General features: G+C 36.5%; 1 non-coding gene across 1 annotated transcript; it reads right to left on the bottom strand.

Moving 5' to 3' along the window:
* Positions 1 to 2,025: 2,025 nt before the first annotated feature.
* On the bottom strand, positions 2,026 to 2,132 carry LOC141663082 (small nucleolar RNA R71). The gene has a single exon (XR_012551167.1). It is a non-coding gene; the product is annotated as a small nucleolar RNA R71 (small nucleolar RNA).
* Between the last annotated feature and the right edge of the window lie 20,244 nt (positions 2,133 to 22,376).

The following is a 22,376-nucleotide window of genomic DNA, read 5'->3' as shown; positions in this document are numbered from 1 at the left end:
AGTATCTTGATAATTGAATTTTATTTCCACTTGGAACGCTTTATTACAAGCTTAAATTGGTATTTTGGACTCAAGTTGTTGGTATTTTGATGTGTTTTGTGTTATTATATTTCAGGTATCAGTTGAATGAAGAAAGGAGCTTTTAAAGGAAATATGATGAAAAGTGATCAGATTTTGAATCCAAGGTCATTGTCAAGTTGTAGAGAATCTCGTTAGCTTCGCGTGGGCAGTTGAATCGCCTAATTTTGACGAGTAGAACTCAAGTTATGGCCAAAATAAGATTTATCAGAATTTTCCAGAAGCCGCCTACATGGCCGCGTCAGAAGTGCACACGACAGCGTGCTGACACGCGTCCACCTCAGACCCGCGCCCGCCTGCTGATGCGCGGCTGATTTCGCTGATTTCGCTGAAAAAACCTTTTTTGAGTGGAATTTGATAATTTTAAGGGTACAGGTCCACTAGGGGCTTATATATACTTAAAAAAGGGGTTTCATCATCCGGGAAGATTGGGAGATCAAGGAGAAGACCTAGAAGCACAAAACAACTCCGAAAAAGAAGATCTTGTTTTCTACTTGTGATTCTTTGAAAATAGTTGTAAATTTGGATGCTCGTTTTCATTCTTGTTGAACCTAGACCTTTTTTATTCGTACTTTGATTATTATTCAGATTATTAAGACCTTGTTTTATACCATACTTTCATTGGAACCCATGATGAGGATGAGTTCAATTATGGGATAATCGTTATCATGGGATTCTAGCGGATTTACTTATGGATTTCAATAATTAATTTGTTTTGATACCCTAGTGTGTGGTGATTGATTGATATCCTAGTATTGGTTGCGCTTATTCGTCTTATGTGCGTAGCTAACATATAAGATAGTGTGTTAATCTCTATTGAAGCGACAGTGAATATAGAGGTTTAGAAATTGCCATGCTAGCATAGGTTCATGTATTTGTTATGCATGATTCATAGGTAATTTTAACCATCTTACTTGCCTCATGTAATCACGATAGATAACTTGCGCATTAAACCGTTATGTTTTCAATTCTTATAGACATATAAGGACTACGCATAATTGGTGTCTATTCAACTTCTATCTCTTTTGTGGATGCTTGGTAGTAGGGAATTCGTACAACGAAAGTTGGCGTTTACTAGTTTCGTGTTATCTGATTAGTGTCATCACCATTACATGCTAAGGTTAAGAACAATAAGGCTATTGAATGAAGTATTTAATGAAGTTAAAATCCCATGTTTGTCTCATATAAGTAATTCAACCTCAATTCTCTTAGTTAATGTTATTTAGTATAATCTCTTAGTTTAATAAAAATCCAATTTATTATTTGTCTTAGCATTGAGCGATAACCATACATTATTGCATAGGTGCATAAATTAAACTTAACCTAAACCAGTCTCTGTGGGAACGAATCTGATTTATATCTTATACTACTTGCGAACGCGTAGACTTGCGTGAATATTAGCGCGTGTTCTCGCCCTAACAAGTTTTTGGCACCGCTGCCGGGGACTCGATGTTAATTTTTAGTTTATGTGCTTGTCATCAGTGGTCGTTAAAGTTCACTGACTCGGATTCTTTTACTTTCACGGTTTATTTGTTTGTGTTTCAAGTACTGATTACAATGGGAGATCCAGCAGCACGAGCGAAAGCCTTGATGGATTTTTCTCAACCCAAGATCAATGACATTCAATCTAGCATTGTTAGGCCAGCTATCACAGCTAATACCTTTGAGATCAAGCCTGGAATAATTCAATGGGTGCAGAATTCAATCCAGTTTGGGGGTTCTTCAACGGAAGATCCCAATATGCACTTTAAGGATTTCATTGAGATCTGCGACATCTTCAAGTTCAACGGTGTTTCTGAAGATGCTGTGAAGTTGAGACTATTTCCATTCTCTCTGAGGGACAAGGGTAAGAGCTGGTTACACTCTCTACCAGCTGGTTCGATTACTACTTGGGAAGATCTTGCTCAAAATTTTCTCACAAAATTCTTCCCTATGGCAAAGACAGATGCAATTAGAAACGTTATTACTCAATTTGCGCAGCAATCGGAAGAATCTCTATGTGAAGCTTGGGAGCGCTACAAGGAGATGCTCATAAAGTGTCCTCATCATGGAATGCCTGATTGGATGATCATCAACTATTTTTATAATAGTTTGGGAGCACAGTCCAGACCCATGCTCGATGCAGCATCAGATGGAGCATTATGGGCAAAGAGCTATGAGGAAGCTTATAATCTAATTGAACTGATGGATGCCAATGAATATCAGTATCCAACCCAGAGATGTCTACAGGGCAAGGTAGCAGGAGTTCTTGAAGTGGATACAGCTACGGATATCACCGCTCAACTAAAGGCGTTGTCTATGAAGATCGATTCTCTGGCTAATTATGGTGTTAAGCAAATAATTAGTGTTTGTGAGCTGTGTACAGGTCTGTATGTGACGGAGCAATGCGCTATATCTAGTGATTCAGCTCAGTTTGTGAGCAACTTTCAGAGATCACAACAACCAGTTCCAGACACTTATCATCCTGACAACCGGAATCATCCTAACTTCAGCTGGAGCAACAATCAGAATGAGATGCAACAACCGTTCCATCATGTTGGAAATAAACTATTCAACCCTCCTCGTTTTTAGCAACAAATTACACCAAAACAACAAACTCATGGTGCATGTCTATCTTCGAATGAAAAATCTGAATTGGAGGAGTTGCGGCTTATGTGCAAAAACCAGGCTCTTATATGCCAAAGCCAGGTTGTTTCTTAAAGACTCTGGAGAACCAAATAGGGAAAATTGCTAATGCCGTATTGGATCGACCACCATGAACACTTCCTAGTGATACAGAAATAAATCCAGGCAAGAGGGAAGCTGAAGAATAGGTGAACGCCATCACCTTAAGGTCTGGAAAGGTCGCAAGCCCCCAAATTCAGCAAGACGAAGAGCCTAAAAAATCTCAAGTTTCAGAAAATGCAGTTGTGGCTGAAGAAGAAGTGCAGAAGGAAGTAGAGGTGGAACCAAGGAAGACTACTGTGGAACACACTCCTTCTGAGGGTAATACAGGGGAGAAACAGATCTATCATCCACCTCCTTTTCCTAAAAGGCTGCAGAAGAAAAAGCTGGTTAAGTAGTTTGAGAAGTTTTTGGAGGTGTTCAAGAAACTTCTTATCAACATACCTTTCGCTGAAGCTCTTGAACAGATGCCTAGCTATGTGAGGTTTATGAAAGGTATTCTCTCTCAGAAAGTGAAGCTCGATGACTTAGAGACCGTTGCTCTAACGGAGGAATGCAGTGTTGTGCTGCAACAGAAGTTGCCTCCGAAGCTTAAAGATCCTGGAAGCTTCACTATTCCTTATACCATCGGAAACTTGTCGTTCGACAAGTGTTTATGTGATTTAGGAGCTAGCATCAATCTAATGCCCTTATCCATCTTCAAGAAGCTTGGTCTGCCTGATCCGAAACCAACATACATGTCATTACAACTAGCTGACCGTTCCATCGCTTATCCACGAGGTATACTGGAGGATGTCTTGGTCAAGGTGGATAAACTCATCTTCCCTGCTGACTTTGTAATTCTTGATTTCGAGGAAGATAAGAAGATTCCCATTATCTTGGGAAGACCATTCTTGGCTACAGGCCGAACTATGATTGATGTGCAAAAAGGAGAGCTTTCGATGAAGGTTTATGATCAAAAGGTCACTTTTAATGTGTTAAAGGTAATAAAGTTACCCACAGCTAAAGAGGAGTGCTTTAAAGTAGAGTGGGTAGACTCTGTCGTGAATTCGAAACTTGAGCAATTGCCAAAGTCAGAGACCTTAGAGAGATCATTAATGTGGAAATCAGTTATTGATGACAAGGAAGGTACAGAGCAACTGTAGGTTTTGAATGCACTTCTGTGGAAAAGGAAGTTGGATATGCCATTCGATTCTCTTGGGTTAGCAGAGCTAAAAATTTCTCGGGAGCGTCTCGAGCCGTCTATTGAAGATGTTTACACACTTGAGCTTCACCCACTACCAGATCACTTGAGTTATGCATTCTAAGGTGCACCACATGATAAGGGCTTGGGATATATCTTTGATGATGTATAGGGTAGTTGAACGAACCCTCCAATGCCTACAGAGGGTTCTTCTCATGTGCAGCAGGTAGTTGATAGGACTGGTGTTGGTGATGAATAGTACAGGCAAGTAATTAGGCGTATGGAGGCCATGCACGACATTCACCGTCATTTTGCTGCCGATTTGACACAGGCTTTGGGCACTATTTTCCAAGCCACTAGTGTCGAGGTTGATTGGCCACTTGATCCTCCAGCCGAGGGGGGTGATCTTTCCGACAACTAGGTATGCCTGAAATCCTTATTATTACCTTTAATGAGGACATTGAAAATTTTAAGTTTGGGGGTGATAATGTAAGGATTAGTAGTGTGTGTGTCCATATAGATTCATATAGATTTATATTGCATGTTTAGTTGTAGTTCATTCATATTTTTGCATGATTGTTCATTTAGGACATATTTGTTTGTTATTATGTGATTTCATATAGTTGCATTTGCATGCATATTTAGCATAAGATGAACTATGATATTTGATAAGTTGATGTTGATTTGAGTATGGTGATGACGAATAGAGGGATGTTTAAGTCCTAATGAATTGATTTGCATGCCAGAAACAAATATTTTCACAAAGTCTTATAGGGTTGCTTTTGATCTAGATCATGATCATACTTGTTTGTTGTTGAGATTCAATCACTTGGTTATATTTAGAATTTGTGATATTCTCGTAATGACGTAAAAACACTGATTGTTTTTATCTGGAGAAAAACTTGGATTTTATTGCTAGTTGTTGTAAGGCTAGGTGTCAAATGGCTAGTAGCCGGCTCATATTTTTATGAGTAGTCTAGGGTTGAATGAGATGGAGTGAAATGCACTCATTCAGAAATTATTGAAAAAAAAGAAAAAGAGAAAAAAAAGAAAAAAAAGAAAAAAAAAGTATGTGTTTATGCATACCTGATCAAGAGTGAGCTCTTTAATACTCGAGTTATTAAGTTCTAGGGGACTTTGTGCCTAGTGACCTAAGGCTTTTATAGTCTGGGATCCGCTAAACTAACGCTCGCTATATGGGTATTATTGCATAAGTTTTTTGGGACCTCATTCATTGCACGGTCAAATAAGCATCTTTGTTATGGGTTAAATAATAGTGTGAATCCTTGTATAACTCTAGTAGAAAGGAGGTGTTGTGAGTCATAATGCGTTTATTCTCTATTCTGTTTATAAACTTTTGATTGTTTCGATGATAGATAAGTTATGGTTATTGATCTAGTATCGAGAGATATCTGTTAAGCATTCCACACACACACGTTTCTGGTTTGTGAGTTGGTTTGTGGGATTTATTTGAACTCTGTTTTAAGTCATTGCATTTTTAAAGGCATTGGCTTATTCATTTGGTTATGGTTATTTCGAGGGGTTCGATTGCAAAATCATTTAGTTGCATTCACGTAGTTGCATTCATGCATTAGGTTTGTTTTGTAGTTTTGAGTTTGTTTATGCTTGAGGACAAGCATCGATTCAAGTTTGGCGGTGTGATAAGTGGATTTTATATCCACTTGGAATGCTTTATTACAAGCTTAAATTGGTGTTTTGGATTCAAGTTGTTGGTACTTGATGTGTTTTTGTGTTATTACATTTCAGGTATCAGTTAAATGAAGAAAGGAGCTTTTAAAGGAAATATGATGAAAAGTGATCAGATTTGGAAGCCAATGCCATTTTCAAGTTGTAGATAATCCCGTTAGCTTCGTGTTGGCAGTTGAATCGCCTAATTCTGATGAGTAGAACTCAAGTTATGGCCAAAATAAGATTTATCAGAATTTTCTAGAAGCCGCCCATGCGACCGCGTCTGAAGTGCACGCGACCGCGTGTTGACACGCAGCTGACTCAGACCCGCGCGCGACCGCCTGCTGATGCGCGGCTGATTTCGCTGAAGAAGCCTTTTTTTAGTGGAATTTGATAATTTTAAGGGTACAGGTCCACTAGGGGCTTATATATACTTAAAAAAAGGGTTTTCATCATCCGGGAAGATTGGGAGATCAAGAAGAAGACCTAGAAGCACAAAACAACTCTGAAAAAGAAGATCTTGTTTTCTACTTGTGATTCTTTGAAAATAGTTGTAACTTTGGATGCTCATTTTCATTCTTGTTGAACCTAGACCTTTTATATTCGTACTTTGATTATTATTCAGTTTATTAAGACCTTGTTTTATACCATGCTTTCATTGGAACCCGTGATGACGATGAGTTCAATTATGGGCTAATGGTTATCATGGGATTCGAGCGGATTTACTTATGGATTTCAATAATTAATTTGTTTCGATACCCTAGTATGTGGTGATTGATTGATATCCTAGTATTGGTTGTGCTTATTCATCTTATGTGTGTAGCTAACATATAATATAGTGTGTTAATCTCTATTGAAGCGACAGTGAATATAGAGGTTTAGAATTTTCCATGCTAGCATAGGTTCATGTATTTGTTACATATGATTCGTAGGTAATTTTAACCATTTTACTTGCCCTGTGTAATCACGATAGATAACTTGCGCATTAAACCGTTATGTTTTCAATTCTTATAGACATATAAGGACTAAGCATAATTGGTGTCTATTCAACTTCTATCTCTTTTGTGGATGCTTTGTAGTAGGGTATTCGTACAACGAAAGTTGGCATTTACTAGTTTCGTGTTATCTGATTAGTGTTATCACCATTACATGCTAAGGTTAAGAACAATAAGACTATTGAATGAAGTATTTAATGAAGTTAGAATCCCATGTTTATCACATATAAATAATTCAACCTCAATTCTCTTAGTTTATGTTATTTAGTATAATCTCTTAGTTTAATAAAAACCCAATTTATTATTTGTCTTAGCATTGAGCGATAACCATACATTGTTGCATAGGTGCATAAATTAAACTTAACCTAAACCAGTCTCTGTGGGAACGGATCTGATTTATATCTTATACTACTTGCGAACGAGTATACTTGCGTGAATATTAGCGCGTGTTCTCGCCCTAACATATCTTAATTTTTATATGTCCAGAATAAAATATAAATAATTATGATATTTCCCTGATAATTTTTGGACCATTATATGATTTTACAATGATTTATGGATTTATAAATTATTTTCTGAGTATTTATAAAACTATTTTATAAAGCCGGGAATCGTCCAACTTCAACCTTTTTTGCGTTTTTACAACCCAAAACTCTTCCGAAAACTCCTTCCTAACCTAATCTGGATATTCTGAGCATTTTCCGTGTTTTAACGTTTTCAATCCTGATTACGGTTTGACTCGTACGCGTCCCGGCGTACAATTTTCGATACGATAAGCGTTTTGATAAATCAACATAACCCGTATCATCAAAAGACGGGATATTATTACATTATCTTCGTATAAAGTGTTTTATAAGAAGCCCGATTTTTATAATTATCCAAATCTGATATTAAATTGTATCGTTTTATAGTTACTTAGCGGCTAAGTTATGTATTTTCGGATCCGATATGACCCAATAGAATACTCGTTACGTGTTTAAACTGTATTTATATAAATCAATTTGTAACTTGGATGTGTGTTTATTTGCGTCTTTATCGAGTTACTCGTTATTTCGCATTTTATGTGTGTTGGAGTGTATTTTATGCGTTTTCGGGATTTTCTGTTAATTCAGGAATCGTTTCTGTTTTTCAAAATTAACGGACCGGGACTCCACCGAGACGTCAAAGCCCACAAATTTTTTGTTTTTATTTTTATAAAATCAATCATATTTCAAATACCCAGGATTTCTGCATTTTTAAATTATTCGCAATTTTTGGGGAATTTCGATACAAATTTTATATCTTATTGCTTTTAAAATTATTCCACGTAATTAGTATTTTTGGGCCTAATTATTTTAATTAGGGGATAAAAATACCCTTAAATGATTTTAGAGTATTAAATTGCTGAAAATATAAATATCAGCTTTTCATTATTTTTTTAATTATCTTTTTATTAAAAAAATTCAGAAAATTCAGAAAGGAACCAAGAACAAGTTCTTGGGGGTGAAAATTCTTTCCCAAACTTTGATTGATGATTTTGGACTGACCAGGAAACCAAATCGAACATTCTACATACCAAATTGATCCTTGTTTCAAGCCCTTTCTGTTGATATCAACACCACGATCTGAGGTTGAGTTCCTGGTAAAATCGATTTTTGATGTTCTTGATGTTGAAATCGTTTTTTTGTTTCTAGTGATTGTTGATTGATTTTGAAGTTACAAATAGCTTTAGAATGTTAATTAGAATCAATTTGTGTATTTGGTTGATGTGTTTTAGTCCAGGAGGTATACAACCGGGTTCTTGAATTTTTTGTATTTTTTATTCGATTTTCAGAAGACATGGTTGAAAGATTGTTGATTATGAGCATTGGTAATGATTGTAATGATATTAAGCTTCGTTTTGATAATTAAAACACGATTTTTGGTTAGGGATTAGCTGAGTTTCGGTTTGCCGGATTTGGGTCGCCGGTTTCTTTGAAATCGGCCGGAATCGATGGAGTTCTCATCGATTTCTGTTACAGATATGTGATTTAAGTGGGCTAAATAATTTACAGTAGTGCTGACAGAATATCCCAGGGGAAACGAGCTCGTTTGCTCGAGATTTATGGCTGACCAAAGTAATTTTCGGTGACCGGAACTGGTTACCAGATTCTGGGATTTCCGGAATCCGACGACATGTTCTTGGTCGTCCAGCCAACTGCCGCCTACTCCGGCCACCTGTAGATCTTCCCAAGGCCTTTCCCCGATTTCAAAATTTGTTTCTGTTTATTTTATTTTGTTTTATTCAAAATTCATTTCCTTTTTTTAAAAAAAAATCTTTTACTTTAATTTTAAAATCATTTACTTATTATTTATGATTCTAAAAATTATTTTCTTAATTGTTTTAAATTCCAAAAATTATTTCGTTTATTATTACCAAAAATCCATATTTGTTTTAATTATTTATAATTTATTTTAATTAATTATTTATAGGTTTAATTAATTGGTTAATTCATTTAATCAATTAATTTTATTTATAAATAGTTAAATGAAATAAAATTATTTATATTTAATTCAAATAAATCCTAAAAAATTATTTTAGCGTTTAAAAATTATACTTTAGTATTTAAAAATCAATCAATATTACTATTAATTAATTTATTCTTCTTTTATTCGTAATAAATAAACCGTTCATTCGTTTAATACGAAACGAACGCATATAGACTCAGAAAAATACCGCTTTCAATAAAAATATTTTCAAGATCCAAAACCTTTTGTTTCGAAAGGTCGCTTGTTTTACGAGTCATTCTGAGTCGATTTTTGAGCGATAAATCATATTTTTGACCTGATTTCAGTTTTAAACGTACCGAGTCGAACCTTTTGACGAACCGAGGCATGTGTTATATGAATGATGTGATATGCGAGTTACATGTTTATATGTTATGTGAATAACGTGCGTACATGAGTCGAGAGTCTTTTGTTTGACTGTTTTAATTATGTGCGGGCTATCGTATAGGTAGAAAATAGGGTTTTGACGTGCAATTCGTCGAGTAATTATCGTTTAAATGATTAAGTATTATGTTTTAATGATAGATACGGATTATTCGAGTTGATCCAGACAAGACGTTGGATAAAGAGTGAAATGGAATGGTATTGAATATCTGGCTTCTAGCAATCGCAAGAGCAGCATATCAGTAAAGTGTTGAAAAGAAGGACGGTGATGTTTTGAGACCGAATGTCAGTATAGATGCGTTTTTTCGAGTGTGACTAACTGCTAAAAACTCAAAGGCAAGTATCCCTATCATCACTTATTGTTCAAATGATATTTATTTTGAATCTTATTATGCAAGTATTGCTCTCCATATTCACAGTTCAGAATAGGTAAATGTTTTACATATCGCTGAATTAAATGCTTATTATGCAGATACTATTCTGCTGTTATATGTTCAGAATATGTTAGATATATTTGATAATGTCATGGCTAATATGTTTTATGTTTAGCTTTCAGATCTTACTTGAACAGGATAAATCAGTACTTAACTGTTGATCAGTACTTATACTGGAAGTCAGGACTTAAGGATATCAGTACTTATGTTATCAGGAGATAATCATCAGAAGATAGATATCAGAACTTAAGTGCTGAAGGACGATCAGATAAGGACAGTAGCTGATTAAAGGAAAGAAGATCAAGATAAACATAAGAAGAGATATGCATGAAGAAGGAATTTTGTAAAGAATGGAATACTTGGAAGAAAAGATATCCGATTGATATATTTTAGGAAGCAGAATTATATTCCATATCAATTAGCGATTATCTTGTAACTGTGTAGTATATAAACACAGACATAGGGTTTACATTATAAGTGTTATCATTATTAGAGAAGATTATTCATTGTAACCCAAGCAGCTCTCGTGATATTTGTTCATCACTGAGAGGTAACAGTTCCATACTGTAACAGAGTTTATTGTTTCAATAAAGTTTGTTTTCTGTTACTTAAGTTCTTAAAGTTCGGTTTGAGTGTACTATACACTGTATTCACCCCCTCTACAGTGTGTGTGTGACCTAACAATTGGTATCAGAGCCTATCTGTTAACATACATACAGTTAAAGATCCAAACACAATCATGTCGGACACAGAAACTCCAACTAAGCCTACCAAAACTGAGGAACCACCAAAGATACAAATTCAGAGTCGGTATGAGACCATCAGAGTTCCCATACTGAGACCATCTGAATATCCCATATGGAAGGTAAGGATGATCATGTTCCTGGAAGCAACAGATCCAGAATACCTTGATAGAATCAAGGAAGGCCCTCACAAACCAACCAAGCTCGCTGTTGCAGTTGCAGGTGAAGCAGCAAAGACCGTACCAAAGGAGAAGAGTGATTATACTGCTGAAGACATAGCATCAATTGCTAAGGATGCTAAGGTACGACACTTACTGCATAGTGCCATTGATAATGTAATGTCAAACAGGGTAATCAACTGCAAGACTGCTAAGGAGATATGGGATGCTCTGGAAATAAGGTGTCAGGGAACTGACACAATTAAGAAGAACAGGAAGACAATACTCACTCAAGAGTATGAACACTTTGACTCAAAGACTAATGAGTCATTGAATGATTTATATGATAGATTTGTCAAATTTTTGAATGATTTGTCATTGGTTGATAAAGAGTATTATCTTGAAGATTCAAACCTTAAGTTCCTGTTAGCTCTTCCTGAATGCTGGGATTTGAAGGCAACGACAATAAGAGACAACTACAATCTTGATGAAACAATTCTTGACGAAATCTATGGAATGCTCAAGACTCATGAGCTGGAGATGGAACTAAGAAGCAAGAGGAAAGGAGGAAAGTCAAGGACAGTTGCTCTTAAGGCTGAAGAAGAATTCCCCAAAGCAGCTTCCTCAAAGAAAGACAAGGGTAAAGCTCTTTTCATAAAGTCTGATACTGAGTCATCAAGTTCTGAGAGTGATGATGACTCAGATTCTGAAAGCTTGCCTGAGACTGATGCTGATGAGGAGATGATGAAGCTGTGTGCTCTTATGGTGAAAGGAATCACAAAGATTGCATACAGGAAGATCAGGAAGGGAAAGAAGTTTTCCGGGAAAGGCATAAGTTCTGATAAGAAGAATTTCAGAAGATCTGAAGGCAGAGGAAGAAAGTCTGACAGAGGAGATTACACCAATGTTAAATGCTATAACTGTGGTGAGAAAGGCCACATATCTCCTGATTGCAAGAAGGTAAAGGGTGACAAAGGCAAGGCTCTTGTCACAAAGCAGAAAAGCTGGACAGACACCTCAGACTCTGAAAGTGAGGAAAACTATGCATTGATGGCAAATGCTGATAAAGAAAGTGCTGAGAGCAGTTCTGAAGCTGCTGAAACAAAGGTACCTCAGACTACTTATGCTTTTCATACTGATGATATTAATGAGTTGAGAAGATATCTTAAAACCATGTTTGTTAGTTATAGAGATCAAACTTTAACATGTGAAAGATTAACTTCTGAAAATCTTGCATTTAAGAAAAGAAATGATTTCTTAGAAAAAGAGTTAGTCATGTTCCATCAAACTCAGAAGGATAGAGATGATGCTTTTTATGTTAGGAATGAAGTGCTAAAAATAAATGAATCTCTAAAAACTGAGTTAGAAAAGGAAAGAGAGATTATCAGGACTTGGACTAACTCTGGCAAAACAACTCAAAATTTGCTAAGTAGTGGAAACTGGAAAGAGGGCTTAGGTTATGGAGAAGATAAGAATGATAAAGGAACTGAAGAAATTAAGTCTGTTGATAAGCAAAAGCCAAAGTTAAAACCTGTTAAGTTTGTAACTGTAAAGTCAGAAAATGAAAAATCAGAAGTTACAAAGAAATTAACTTCTGACAAACTAAAACAGGAAAAGACAGCTGAAGTGAACATAGGCTTAATGACAAAGAAGCAGCTTAAGCATAAGCTGAAAGATGTTAAGAATGCAAACAAGGTAAAATCACCTAGGAAAAATAGGAATGGAAAGGAAGGTGTGAATAAAAGAAATAATTATAAACCTGTTCCTGATGCTTCTAGGAAAACATGTCATAACTGTGGAAGTTCTAACCATCTGGCTTCTTTTTGCAGGAAGAATAAGAATATTAACTCCTTACCTTCAAAGTCAGGAGTTAAGAGTCAGTCTGTTAGATACAAACCACAAAATCCTTGTTTTCATTGTGGTAGTTTATGGCATTCCATTTATACTTGTAAGGAATATCATAGCTTGTACTATGATTATTATCAAATAAAACCTTCTTTGAAGAAAGTTTCCATTGTTCGTTCTAGTGTAAATTCTGATTCAAAGTCTGATAGTGTAAGTTCTGATAAGAAAAATATTAACATAAACTCTGATGCTAAATCCGCTGCAAATGTTAACAAACTTAATAAGGCCAAAGGATCCAAGCAAGTCTGGGTCCTTAAAACTAATAATTAGTGGTCTTTGTGATTGCAGGGCAACAGGAAAAATATTCTAGTTCTGGACAGTGGATGTTTAGGATATATGACTGGAAATAAGGCCCTGCTATTAGACTTTGTGGAGAAAGCTGGCCCAAGTGTTTCTTATGGAGATGGCAACATTGGAAAGACATTGGGATATGGCAATATCAATCTTGGAAATATCATAATTAAACAAGTAGCTCTGGTCTCAGGACTTAAACACAACCTACTGAGTATAAGTCAAATCTGTGACAGAGGTTATCATGTTGATTTCTTTGAAGAACACTGTGAAATTGTGAGTAAATCTAAAGGCAAAATTGTTCTGAAAGGATACAGGCGTGGTAACATTTATGAAGCTAAGCTTTCAACAAGTACTGATGGTTCTGCAATCTGTCTGATGAGTAGAGCATCAATTGAAGAAAGCTGGAATTGGCATAAGAAACTCTCTCATTTAAATTTCAACAATATAAATGAACTGGTCAAGAAAGATCTTGTGAGAGGATTGCCAAACACAGTATTTGCTCCTGATGGTCTTTGTGATTCATGTCAGAAAGCCAAACAAAGAAAATCTTCATTCAAGAGCAAGACTGAATCATCAATTCTTGAGCCTTATCATCTACTACATGTTGATCTATTTGGTCCAGTAAATGTCATGTCTATTGCAAAGAAGAAGTATGCGTTGGTCATAGTGGATGAGTTCACCAGATACACATGGGTGTATTTGTTGCATACAAAAAGTGAAACTGCATCAATCTTGATTGATCATGTCAAACATCTGGATAAAATGGTCAAAGATTCTGTGAAAGTTTTAAGGAGTGATAATGGCACTGAGTTCAAGAATTTGATAATGGAAGAGTTCTGCAAAAGCCATGAAATAAAGCAGGAATTTTCTGCTCCTGGAACTCCACAGCAAAATGGAGTTGTTGAAAGGAAGAATAGAACTCTCATTGAAGCTGCACGTACAATGCTTGAAGAAGCAAAGCTTCCAACCTATTTCTGGGCTGAAGCTGTGTAGACTGCTTATTTTACTCAAAATGCAACACTCATTAACAAGCATGGAAAAACACCATATGAGATGGTGAAGAAAAAGAAGCCAAATCTGAAATACCTTCATGTATTTGGATGCAAGTGTTTTGTTCTCAAGACTCATACTGAACAGCTATCAAAGTTTGATCTAAAAGCTGATGAAGGAATCTTTGTTGGATATCCACTTTCCACAAAAGCCTTCAGAGTCTATAATTTGAGAACAAAAGTAGTCATGGAATCTATCAATGTCTCTTTTGATGACAAGAAGATTACTAATCTTGAAGATTTCATTGACCATGATCAGCTGAGATTTGAAAATGAAGACTCAAATTCTGATACTGAAAATCCTGAAAGTCTAAGTCCTGATACTGTAAACTCTGATGTTATTGAAACTGTGGTGGCTACGCCAAGGGAAGATGCACCGATGCAGGGGGAGCATACTCAAGATCCTACCACAGCTCAAGAAACATCAGAACATACATCTGGCTCTTCAAATTATGATTCGTCAAGTTCTGATAAGCCAAGTTATGATAGTGCTGAAAATTTAAATACTGAAGACTCCAACTCAGAGAGCATAGTTTCAGGGGGAGCATCAGAAAATGAAAATGAAGATAGCATGGATCATGGGGGAGCATCCAGTTCTAGAGAAAACCTTCCATCTGCAAGGAAGTGGACAAAATCACATACACCTGATTTGATAATTGGAAATCCCGATGCAGGTGTCAGAACTAGAACAGGTACTTCAAATGAATGTCTTTACAATTCTTTTCTCTCTCAGACTGAGCCAAAGAAAGTGGAAGAAGCTCTTCAAGATGCTGATTGGGTGCAAGCAATGCAGGAAGAGTTGAATGAATTTGAAAGAAACAAAGTCTGGACCATAGTGCCAAGACCAAAGAATAGATCTGTTGTTGGTACAAAGTGGGTATTCAGAAATAAAACTGACAGTGATGGCATAATTACAAGGAATAAGGCAAGGCTGGTTGCAAAAGGATATTCTCAACAGGAGGGAATTGATTATGATGAAACATTTGCACCAGTTGCTAGGTTAGAAGCCATAAGGATATTCTTGGCTTATGCTGCTTACAAAAAGTTTACTGTCTTTCAAATGGACGTGAAAAGTGCTTTTCTCAATGGAGAATTGGAGGAGGAGGTATATGTTGAACAACCTCCAGGTTTTGTAGATACCAAACATCCAGATTATGTCTACAGGCTTGATAAAACACTTTATGGACTTAAGCAGCATGGTATGAGACTTTAGCTCAGTTTCTTCTGGAAAGTGGATTTAACAGAGGAACTATAGACAAAACACTGTTCTACCTCAACCATGGAAAGGACTTACTTCTGGTCCAGATTTATGTTGATGATATCATTTTTGGATCTACAAATAACAAACTTTGCAAGAAGTTTGCCAAACTAATGCAGTCAAGATATCAGATGAGTATGATGGGGGAACTTAGCTATTTTCTGGGCCTTCAAGTCAAGCAGAATGAGGAAGGCACTTTTATTTGTCAAACCAAGTACACCAGAAACTTGCAGAAGAAATTTGGAATGCAAGATTGTTCAAGTGCATCCACTCCAATGGCCACTGCAACAAAACTGGATAAGGATACCGGTAAATCAGTAGATATTACTGACTACAGAGGTATGATTGGCTCTCTACTCTATCTAACTGCTAGTAGACCTGATATCATGTATGCTACCTGTCTTTGTGCAAGATTTCAAGCAGATCCAAGAGAACCTCACTTAACAGCTGTAAAAAGAATCTTTAAGTATCTTAAAGGAACAGCTGCTCTGGGATTATGGTATCCTAGAGAATCAGATTTTAAACTAATAGGTTACTCAGATGCAGATTTTGCAGGTTGCAAAATTGACAGGAAAAGCACAAGTGGAAGCTGTCAATTTCTTGGAGGCAGATTGTTTTCTTGGTACAGCAAGAAACAAAAGTCAATTTCCACATCAACTGTAGAAGCAGAGTATATTGCTGCAGGAAGCTGTTGTGCACAGATTCTTTGGATGAAGAATCAGTTACTGGATTATGGGTTAACATATTTCAAAATCCCTATTTATTGTGATAATCAAAGTGCTATTGCTATGACAGGTAATCCAGTTCAACACTCTATGACAAAGCACATCAGCATCAGGTACCACTTCATCAGGGAACATGTGGATGAAGGTACAGTGGAATTGCATTTTGTTCCCACAGATCAACAACTAGCAGATATCTTCACAAAACCACTGTGTGAAGCTACTTTTACAAGATTGGTAAATGAACTTGGAATGGTTTCAGGTTCTTTCTCTAAATCTGCTTAGTCTTGTTCTGTGTTATCAGACTTTATGCTCAGTATTTACAGAATTAATCTCATTGTGTATTCTGTGCTTAATTGATAAATGTCTTTAAGTACTGACTGTTGTCTGATATATGTTTCTAAACTCTGATAAGTGATATGTCTGTTCAAGTACCTATTCAATCCTATGAGGATAACTGTGCTAGATACTGATCTAGTAGTCTTCAATAAACAAATGATTCCATGTAAGAAGTAATTATTTCAGTGGAAATCTTATGACACTAGCAAATTCTGATAATTGAGCTTAGTTAAGTTTACTTTGTATATCTTATTACTAAGTCACAAATTAGAATAATGCTACTCATCTGTTAAGTTCTGATACTAGTAAAACTGCTGAATGTACTAAGTGCTGATAAACCTCACTTATCAAAAGAAAAAGCAAAAAGATCAAAGAATAAAATCAGGCACTCCTTTGAGATCTAGAGTAAAAATGTGGAAGGGACGACCCAAGTGCATTGCTGGTATTAAGTAAATATGCATTAGAAAAGCAAAATATTTTCTTGGTGACTTTTCACAATCTATGATTACTGGAGAAATACCCTGATAATAGCATAAATTCTGATAAACAGTCGTGACTCACTTACACTGAGAAGCCACTGTAAAATAGAATTTCAAAAGATGCATAAAATTAGCACAAAACAGTTGAGGTGGACTCAAGCATGAACTCATTCATCAGTAGGTTTCAGGACAATGACAGCTCTTTAGCAAAATTTTAGTTATGCCTTATTTCTAAGATGTACTGAAGTGACTCAGACTTTACTCTTTGTCTGTTATTTAGCTTAATGCACACACTAATCACTCCATATGAATGGTGAAAATTACTGTGGTGGTCTATGTTATTTTAGATAAATAGTCACTGTGTCACTTTGCACAAATTCTGAGGACAAGTTCTAGTTACACGTTCTAATGATTAAGTTCTGAAGTCTATAACTCAGAACTTGTATGAGGATTTACTAAGATGGGCATTCCTTTTCGAGTTAAGAAATTATGTTCTGATGACTGTTAAGTTCTGATATAAGTCTAAGTTCTGATATTACAGTCTAATGTTTTACTTGACTTATCTGTGAATAAAATTTGATAACAGTCTCAGTTAATAATTGAATATGTTCAAGTGGAAGATTAATAGTCACTATGGTTAGGGTTAATGGTATTTGTACCTGAACAGTCCAATGTTACTTGTTTCTTGTGCGCTTTAAACCATGTTTCCTCTTTCCAATGAATGTTATTCTTTTTCAAAGTCTAGGGAGACGAGGTTGAATTAATTCTACCTGTCAGCATTCAATTTCTTTGCATCTCCTGGCATTCTCTTGCCTATATAAGCAGCCACTTCACATCAGTCTTTCTATCAAATTCTTCTCACACACTTATCTTCATACTTCTTCTTTCAAAAATACAATGGTCAGATACAACATGTTTTTGAACTACCAAAACTTCAATATGGAGCTAAGTTGTGCCGATTGGCAGCAGGAATGGCATGTCACAGCCATTCCTGAGGAGATATGGGACTCTGTCCTACAGGAGGTACTGACACACCTCCTGTTCTTCTATATGGACTACCATCTCCATCTGGAGCGATTGGAGGAGAAAAGGCTGGCAGCTCTCCGCCAGCAAGAGCGAATCATCAGACTCGCCATTCTGTTTGTCGAGAGTAGGAAGAAGAAGAAATGATTTAATCTTGTCTTCTTCCTGTTTTTCTTCATCATCAGCTTTGTCAGGCTTCTTAGCTAGGACTAAGGCTGTTGATGTTCGGTTTAGAAGCTTAGGGAAAATCTTGTATAAGTATGGATGTAATTTCCATTTCATAAATGTATTGTCTTGATATATTAATGAAAGTTGTTTTTACTTCAAGATTTTGTCTCTGAGTTATTTTATCTTGTGTTGATAAATCCTGATTGATATTCTGATGACCATATAAATTTTGTTTTATATTAAGTTCTGATTCGTTTTCAGCACTTACTTATCTAATTTATCTTGGTCATTTTCATGTGATGTATTTTCAGAATATTAATGATGCAGTGAAAAATAATTCAATCAGTGATAACGGTTTAAATTTTAAATTAAAACTGTTTCTCTTGATAAATGGAACGGTTTTTCCTTGAAACTAGGCAAATGGGTAAGTAATGATTCCTGTTTTCTCGAGCCCAGTAATTGTCCGTTATTACTGCATGTCTGACAGGTGTCCAATGGTAACATTTTTGTTCAGAGTATAAATACAACAGAGAGAAGATTTCTTTAATATTTTATTTTCTTCATATTTTATCTCTCTCCTTACTTTTACTCTCTTTCTCTTTATTTTTCATGTTGGTTTTTCATACAAACATTATATCAAACACCTAACAGGCATACTTGAATCTCAATTTTTTTTCACATGGCACCAAAGGATTTAATTATTGATGGAGCTAAGTTTGTCCCCAACAACTATGCTGCAGTTCTTGATCACACTGAAGCTCCATCTGAATTGCACTTTATGCAAGATCTTCTTGCACATAGTGAGGTTGGGTATGCATTAACACAACCTGAATTCTTTTCAAGCCAACAAGTTCTGAGGTTTTGGAGGACTGGACTTTTTGATGATGGTGGTCAACGTGGAACTCCCAGTATTATCTTCCAAGGGGGTGATTCATCCTTTGTAGTCACTTCTGGTACAGTACGCAGGGCTTTACATCTTCCAGAAGATTGTACTTTCTCAATTCCGGAGGACTCAGCCCTTCGGGAGTTAATGGCTGAATTGGGATATGAAAAGAGTCTGACGAAACTTGGACAGTTGGAACGGGCTAATATCAGAAGAGAATGGAGTTTCTTCTTTGATTGCATCACCAAAGCTTTTGGGAACAAATGTTCGAATTTTGATGCTATTCCAATTATGTGTCAGCACATCGGGTATGCAATTATCAATCAAACTCATTTTGATTTTGCAACTGCTTTAATTGGTTTTATTGGGGATAGGATGACAGAGGATCGAGATGTTGTTTATTTTGCTAGATTCTGTCAACTTATTTACACTTATTGTACTGATGAACCTCATTTAGTCAGCACCCAAACCCCACCTTTTAAGGTTGCAAAACGATACTTTAATGACCTGGTAAATGCTGATACTAAGAAAAAAGTGGTTAGACCATTACAGATTCCTCAGTCTATAAAACATATCCTAGTAAATGCTGATCCTGATACTTATAGATCTGTTTACTCTGATGTCCAACCAACTCCATACACCCAAAATCCATCAACCTCAGTACCTACCTCTCATTCTACTCAACCTACCCTCATAACATATCTCAAATCCTATCTCTCCACTTCACAGACTGCTCAACCTTCATCTTCAGCACCTACTGTGAAATCTTCATCTTCCAAGCCAAAGAGGACAAAGAATGTTCCTCAAACACCTCAAAAGAGAAGGAGGATTGATTTGAGAGATGAATCTGATTCTGAGGAACCGGTTCCTGCTAGAGAACCTGTTGTAACTGAAGCTGAGAAAGAGATTTCTCAGAAAGATTCTGAAATTGGGGGTTCTAGGCTTCTCAAGAGGCTTAGACGAATGACAGTTCCTGAAACTCCCAAGGAATCTAAATCAACAAGGAAGTACAAGAAACAGAGGGCACAAAGGCCAGTTTCAGATGATGAAGAGGAAGCAGCTAAGGAAGGGGATCCGGAATCTCTGATCTCACAAGACAAGGAATTTGCTCTAGTCACTTCTTCTCCATCAACTCCATCTCAGGAAGTTGTATCTGACAAGGCTAACTCACCATCTCTGTCTCTTGTTGATCCAAGCACAAGTGCTGATATTGATGTTCAACACTTGGTTGTGTCTGAAGTATTTCTCTTAGAAGCTCTAACAGCAAATAATCCTTCCACAACACCTGTTACTGATGCTGTTCAAACTTCAGAGTTATCAACAACACCTTCTCTGCATCAAGATGCTGATGATCAGACTTTAGGTGAGCATCAGGATGTGGCTGTTGATCAGAACTTAGTATCAGATCAGCAATTAGAGGATGATGAAGCCTCCATTGCTACTCACACTGTTGTCTTATCAGAAGATACTGATTCTTTAAGTTCTGATGCTGTAAATGCTGGAGATATTGGTGATGCTGCTCCAACTGTAGATGCTGATGAAGCAGGTCCTTCAGGACATACTCCTCAACAGACTCTTCCTAAGTCTGAACTGGTAAAGAAGTTTGTTACCGGGGAAGCACCGGTACCTTGGAGTAAAACTCCTGCAGGTCAGGAGTGGACTAAGGAATGGAACTCAGTTTCATGTGTTCCAACTGAAAAACATCTTGCTGAGCACTTGACTAAAGCTGATGAAATGTTAAATTCTGATGATTTTAAAACCCAGCTTAGAGTCGCTGCATTGAGTACTAAACATCTACAAGGTCTTCATTCAACTACTCATGCAGAGCTACACAAGATTCAGGAGAACTTTATCAAACAGGAACAAGTTTGGAAAATTGATAAGAAAAAGTTCTTTCAACCTACCATTGACAGGATTGCTTATATTGAGAAAACTCAAGAGAAACAACAAGCTTGGATTGATGAAATTCTGACAAATCAAGCTTCTCAGCAATCGCAACTTACTGAAATCCAATCCTCAGTGGAATTACTTATCTCTCTTTTACTACCTGCTGATGCCAAAAAGGGGGAGAAGGTAATTAAGTCCAAATGCAAAACTAACAAGACACTGCAAGGAAAGGATGATGGAAATGATGATCAAGGATACTCTGGAATGGGTAGCGGTCATAGTCAAGGTAGAAGGTTTACATCAAGACAAGCTAGTCACAGGACAAGTTCTGATACTGGGAAAAGAATAAGTTCTGATGCTGGTAAAAGGATAAGTTCTGATGAACTTCTAGATCTTGATGAGGAAATGTCAAGACAGTTATTTCTTCAAGAAAATCCAGGAATGGACTTGGAAAGTTTAAAGGAAGAAGAAGCCAGACTTAAATCAGAGAAAGTCACATCTAAATCTGAAGCTTCTGGTAAAAAATCACTTCCAAAACTCAAAGGCATTGTGATCAAAGAAAGGACACATACTGAAGCAACATTGGCTAGATCACAACCACAGATAGATCCAAGATCCAAGGGTAAATAAAAGGTTGTGAACCTATCAAGGTTTATGTACCTCTTGAGGAAGAAGAAATTACTGATGAAAAGGATGATCTTGCTCTGACTTCAAGAAAAGTTCTTAAAACATCCTCTGACATGGCTCAAGTTGTTCAGAGTCAAGAAATTGTAAGTTCTGATATTCAGAAGAAGCAAGTAACCTCTGACATAGCTCAAGTTAACTTGATATCAGAAAATAGATCAAAGACACTCCTACCCGGATTCACTAAAGCAAAACAGACTCAATTTTTGAAGACTACTGCAAGTGGTTTTGAAGCAAGAGTAGTTACTGGAAAGGAAGCTAGAGATAAAACTGGATTGGGAAGTGCTGATGAAAGAAGAGTACACAACACTACCAATGATCCAACTTTCTTGAGTGAACCAGGTATTGGAGCAACTCCTGAGAGATTGAATCAACTGGAATCTGTACAGATGGTTTACCATACCTACTTGAAAGAATACATCATGTTGTATTTCATGACAGATGAATAACAGGGACTGCTGCAAACTACTTAAAAGAATAGATTCAGAGACAGAAAAGGCTTTATTCTGTTAAGTCTGACAGCATATATGTTCCAAAGTACAGAGATCACAATGGTGATATTGTTGATATGAAGCCTAATACTGCACAGATCAGAACATATCTTGGTATTAAGGGACTTGAATTCAATCTAGAGTCTGACAAAGCTTATGTCATAAGACTAGATCAGGAGTTGAGAAAAGCAAAGATCAATGATCTCAGAGCTGCAATCTTTCAAACTGGTGAAGATACTGCAGAGCTTAAAGATGTCAAAAGGAGAATGATTGATGAACTCAGATATGCCGAGAAATGTTTGTTGAAGAACTATCTCAGAACAAATCCTGACATCAGAGA

The sequence above is a fragment of the Apium graveolens genome, chromosome 5 (assembly GCF_009905375.1).
Source record: "Apium graveolens cultivar Ventura chromosome 5, ASM990537v1, whole genome shotgun sequence".
NCBI classification, from domain to species: Eukaryota; Viridiplantae; Streptophyta; class Magnoliopsida; order Apiales; family Apiaceae; genus Apium; species Apium graveolens.
Note: the sequence above shows the minus strand (reverse complement) of the source record. Positions and strands in the feature narration are given on the sequence as shown.